This window comes from Triticum dicoccoides, chromosome 3B (genome assembly GCF_002162155.2).
Source record: "Triticum dicoccoides isolate Atlit2015 ecotype Zavitan chromosome 3B, WEW_v2.0, whole genome shotgun sequence".
Classification (NCBI taxonomy): domain Eukaryota; kingdom Viridiplantae; phylum Streptophyta; class Magnoliopsida; order Poales; family Poaceae; genus Triticum; species Triticum dicoccoides.
Window position 1 is genome coordinate 642,474,808 of NC_041385.1, and position 5,613 is coordinate 642,480,420.

Here is a 5,613-nt window from a genome sequence, read left to right on the forward strand (position 1 = left end):
GCCTCTGCCGCCTCACACTCGGACTGCTCAGTGGCAATCCGAAGCACCGATCCATCTCCTCCCTTTTCTTTAAACCAAGAGCTACTCCTCCCTTTTCTTTTTTTATGTAATTTCAATACGATTTCGTTTGTGTTCATGTTTTCAATTTAGAACCCCACAAAAGTGAATAGAAAAAAGAAAAATACCCCTGTGATACGCCTTCCTTTACCTATTTCTAGATTGACTGATGTTCAATGGAGGGAAACTTGCCATTCGTGGCGTTCTTCCCACGGAGCCGCCGTGCATCTGTCTCCGCGGTCATAAGCGACCGACGATAGACCCATTCGAGGAGCCGCGCGTCCTCGTCGGGCTCCACCTGCATCCCGCGGCGGCGGCGCACGGACTGCTCCGCCTCCTTCCTCTCCCTTTCCCACTGCCTCTCACGGCGGGCGGCGCGCGCCTCTGATTCTGGCGTGCGCGTTCGGGCCGGTGATACGTTGCCAATGTATCTATAATTTTTTATTGTTCCATGCTGATATATTATCAATCTTTGATGTTTCATATTCATTTTATAACAACTTTATATCATTTGGGACGAACCTATTGACATAGTGCCCAGTGCCAGTTGCTGTTTTTTTGCTTGTTTTTTACTTCGCAGAATATCAATACCAAACGAAGTCCAAATGCCACAAAACTTTTTAGAGATTTTTTCTGCCCATAAGACAACTTGGAAGCCAAGGAAGTGCAAGAGGGGAGGCCCGTGGGGCCCACAAGACACCGGGGCCCGCCAGAGGCCCCTGGTGCACCCAGATGGGTAGTGGGGCCCATGGAAGGCCTCTCCACTACCGCTCAGCTCTATAAATACCCAAAAGTTTCAGAAACCCCAGGGGAGTCGACGAAAAACAATTCCAGTCACCGCAAGTTCCAAAACCACGAGATCCAATCTAGAGCCCTATTCCGGCACCTTGCCGGAGGGGAACACGATCACGGAGGGGTTCATCGTCCTCATTGGTGCTCCTCTGATGATGCGTGAGTAGTTCGCCATAGACCTATGGGTCCGTAGGCAGTAGCTAGATGGCTTCTTCTCTCTTTTTGATTCTCAGTACAATGTTCTCCTTAATGTTCTTCGAGATCTATTTGATGTAATGACTTTTTGCGGTGTGTTTGTTGGGATCCAATGAATTGTGAGTTTATGATCAAATCTATCCATGAATATTATTTGAGTCTTCTTTGACCTCTTATATGCATGATTATTATAGTCTCATATTTATTCTCTGAAACTTTGGTTTGGTTTGGCCAACTAGATTGGTTTTTCTTTCAATGGAAAGAGTTGCTTTGTGATGGGTTAGATCTTGCGGTATCCTCACCCAGTGACAGAAGGGGTAGCGAGGCACTCATATATCGTTGCTATTAAGGATTAAAAGATGGGGTCTATTCCTACATGAATAGATCTTGTCTACATCATGTCATCGTTCTGATTGCATTACTCCGTTTCTCGATGAACTTAATACACTAGATGCATGCTGGATAGCGGTCGATGTGTGGAGTAATAGTAGTAGATGCAAGCAGGAGTCGGTCTACTAATCTTGGACGTGATGCATATATACATGATCATTGGATATCGTCATAATTATTTGCTCTTCTATCAATTGCCCAACACTAATTTGTTTACCCACCGTATGCTATTTTCTCGAGAGAAGCCACTAGTGAAATCTACGGCCCCTGGGTCTATTTTCTATCATATTGTTTTCAGATCTATTATTCTAAAAACCAAAAATATATTGCTGCACTTTTTCTTTATTTATTTTATTTTTTATTTTTGTTAAATCTATTTATCCAATTTCATACAAGTTAATCTATCTCAATACCGAGGAGGGATTGACAACCCCTCTTACACGTTGGGTTGCAAGTATTTGTTATTTATGTGCAGGTGCCATTTACATAGTGTTGCTTGGTTCTCCTACCAGATTGATAATCTTGGTTTCATAACTGAGGGAAATACTTACCGTTGGTGTGCTGCATCATCCTCTCCTCTTCGGGAAAATACCAACGCAGATACAAGCAATCAGGAAAAAAATTTGGCGCCGTTGCCGAGGGGACATCATCAACATCTATCAAGTTCCTAATCACAAATTCCATCTCCTTGCAATTTACATTATTTGACATTTGCCGCTCGTTTCCATCTCCCCCACTTCTAAAATGTTTTTGTAAAAGTACAAAAATATTTGCCTTCTTTTCATTTGCGTTTTTTTGTTAGATCTCTTGTTTGCTTGCAATCTTGTTTGCGTAGTCACGATGTCTTAAGAAAATACAAAATTGTGTGATTTTTCTAATACTAATAATAATGTTTGCATAGTCACGATGTCTCGAGAAAATACCAAATTGTTTGCGTAGTCACTATGTCTCAAGATGAGTGTTTATTCACTTGTCATTGCACGAGAGTGTGGCAAGGTAATAGGGATGCACAGTCCTGAAATGAAAAAAAATATTTATGTTGTTCAATAATAAATTCCTTGGAAAGTATTGGTATGGAAGGAACCTGTGGATACGGCTAGCCATGGATTGTGAAAGAATAGTGGAAAAAGGAATAAACTTTATTTTATGTTTGGGAACCGCCTATGATTTATGTAGCATGGAAATTATTGGGAATTCTCGGTCGTTTCCGTTGAAGGGAAAAGCATGCCACTCAAAATAATTTTATCTCTCAATTTAAGCTTTGAGCTCTGGAACCTCTACAAATCTATGCTTCCCTCTATGAAGGGTCTATCTATTTACTTTTATTTAAGTCTCCATCTTCTCTTATAAAGCACCAAGTAGGCAACACTATTATCATACTTGTGCATTGGTCATAGTTAATATTTGAGTGTGTTTCATGAATGGATCAATGACTGAGCATAATGGGCTACAGAAACTTTCTTTAATGTTGATATTTCAAAAGTCATGATTGTTTGTTGATATGCTTGAGTATTGATGTCCTCGTGTCAAATACAGACTATTGCTTTGAATCATCTAAAAGTCCAAATGTCCATGCTACAAAAGAGAAAACATGAGAGGAGCATGTTAGGCAACATTTCACATCAAAAATTCTGTTTTTATCATTTACCTGCTCGAAGACGAGCAGGAATTAGACCTTGGGATGCTGATACGTCTCCAACGTATTTATAAATTTTATTGTTCATGTTGTTATATTATCAATCCTGGATGTTTTATATTCATTTTATAGCAACTTTGTATCATTCTTGGGGACTAACCTATTACATAGTGCCCACTGTCAGTTGATGTTTTTTGCTTGTTTTTTTACTTTGCAGAATATCAATACCAAACGAAGTCTAAATGCCACGAAACTTTTTGGAGATTTTTTTCTGGACAGAAGACACCTTGAGAGGCAAGGAAGTGCACGAGGGGATGACCATGGGGCCCACTAGGCACCAGGGCGTGCCAGAGGCCCCTGGCGCGCCTACTGGGCAGTGGGCCACACGGGAGGCCTCTCCACCGACTATCAGCTCTATAAATACTCTAAAATCCCCAAAACCCTACGGAAGTTGAGAGATCAGAGTTTCCACCGCCGCAAATTCCAGAACCACAAGATCCAATCTAGAGGCCTTTTACGGCACCTTGCCGGAGGGGTCAACGATCACGGAGGGGTTCTTCATTATCCCCCTTGCCGCTTCGATGATGCATGAGTAGTTTACCACAGACTTGCGGGTCCGTAGGTAGTAGCTAGATGGCTTCTTCTCTCTTTGTGATCTTCAATACAATGTTCTCCTCGATGTTTTTGGAGATCTATTTGATGTAACACTTTTTTCGGTGTGTTTGTTGGGATCCGATGAATTGCGAGTTTATGATCAGATCTATCTATGAATATTATTTGTTTTTTTAACTCTCTTATGCATGATTGTTATAGCCTCGATGAATTGTGATGCCTATATACATGATCATTGACTTGGATACCGTCATAATTATTTGCTCTTCTATCAATTGCCCAACAGTAATTTGTTTACCCACTGTATGCTTTCTCGAGAGAAGTCTCTAGTGAAATCTACGGCCCCGGTCTATTTCCTATCATATTGTTTTCAGATCTATTAATCCAAAAAAACCAAAAATACCATGCTGCACTTTTTCTTTATTCATTTTATTTTGTGTTTTTGTTAGATCTATTTATTCAATCTCATACAACTTAATCTATCTCAATACCGAGAAGGGATTGACAACCCCTCTTACGCGTTGGGTTGCAAGTTCTTCTTATTTGTGTGAAGGTATTGATTACATAGTTTGGGTTGATCCTCCTACTGGATTGATACGTTGGTTTCATAATTGAGGGAAATACTTATTGTTGTTGTGCTGCATCATCCTCCTCTCTGGGGAAACACTAACGCAGATACAATCAATCAGCTGGTTGGGCGGGCACAAGCACCCACCGTTGCCCACGTGGGGGGCAGTAGCCGGCGGGGGCAGGGGACAGCGTAGGGAGGCACGGATTGCGCAGCCGCCTGTCAAAACTGCACATGAGCCGGGAGGGGCCAGTGCCGGCGTCCGAGCTGCGCCGGCAGGGAAGCTGCGTCTGCGGCAAGGCTGCAGATCAGGAGCTGCCCCCAGTCTCCACATTGGACCGCTGCAAGGCGATGCGGAAGGCAAGCTCATAGTCCGGATCCATCTCGGGGGCAGAGAGTCCGCACCCAAATTTCATTTCAAAGTTGCTTAACGCGAGGAGAGAAAACTGCGCCACATTTTAGTGTGTTCTTTTTGTACCGGCCTTTCGAGTCGATTTGTCCCTAAGGTAAAGTCTGCTGAAATGCTTGTCATTACAACGTTGGTTGAAAGACTTCCATTTTGGGGGAAAACAAAACATTCCTTGCATCCATTTTTCTCATAGGATACTGAGCAACATGAAGGCTTGAGCGTGGGGGTTGCAGGTCATGTCCATAGCAGCCCAATTGGCCGGTATAGATAAGTAAAGGTAAGCCTAAGCCAGATCCTCAGAGCGAATGCGCATTCGAAAAATAGGTGATTCCAAGTTTGTGGGTGTTGGCGTGAATGCGCATTCGAGAAATAGGTGATTCCAAGTTTGTGGGTGTTGGTGCAGAGGGAGTAGATGTCATCAACAATGATAGTTCTCCTCTTGAGGTTCTCGCGTGTGTTCAACTCGTCCATATGTAGTAGCCAACCTATGATCTTGATTCGTGCATGTACGTTTTGCTTCACATATGTGTGCCAACTCAAGCAAGAACCATTTGATTGCGAGCTCAACTAGGCTCCTTTGTGATGAAAGAACCACTACCCGAAATATCACCTGAACCGTCAAGATTAACCCGCAACAAAAGAACATGCGGAGGCATAATTCCAAAGTCGTAACCATGGTTATCCAGCTACACAAGGATCGATCGATATCCTCGCGTCAAATAGTAGCGACAAAATCGTAGGGTCTTAGAGCATCTCCAACAACTCCCCTTTCCCCAATAAACCAGCTATGCGGGAAGTTGACATAAAAACACTCTAGCAATTCCCCTGTACCGAATATTTATTAGGATCTCACCCTAAAAACACCCCAACTTCGCTCTATAGAGGGGAATATGGATCTTTCCGTATAATCCCATCCACTTTGGTGGGAACCAACCGCTAGAGTTTTCATGTTCC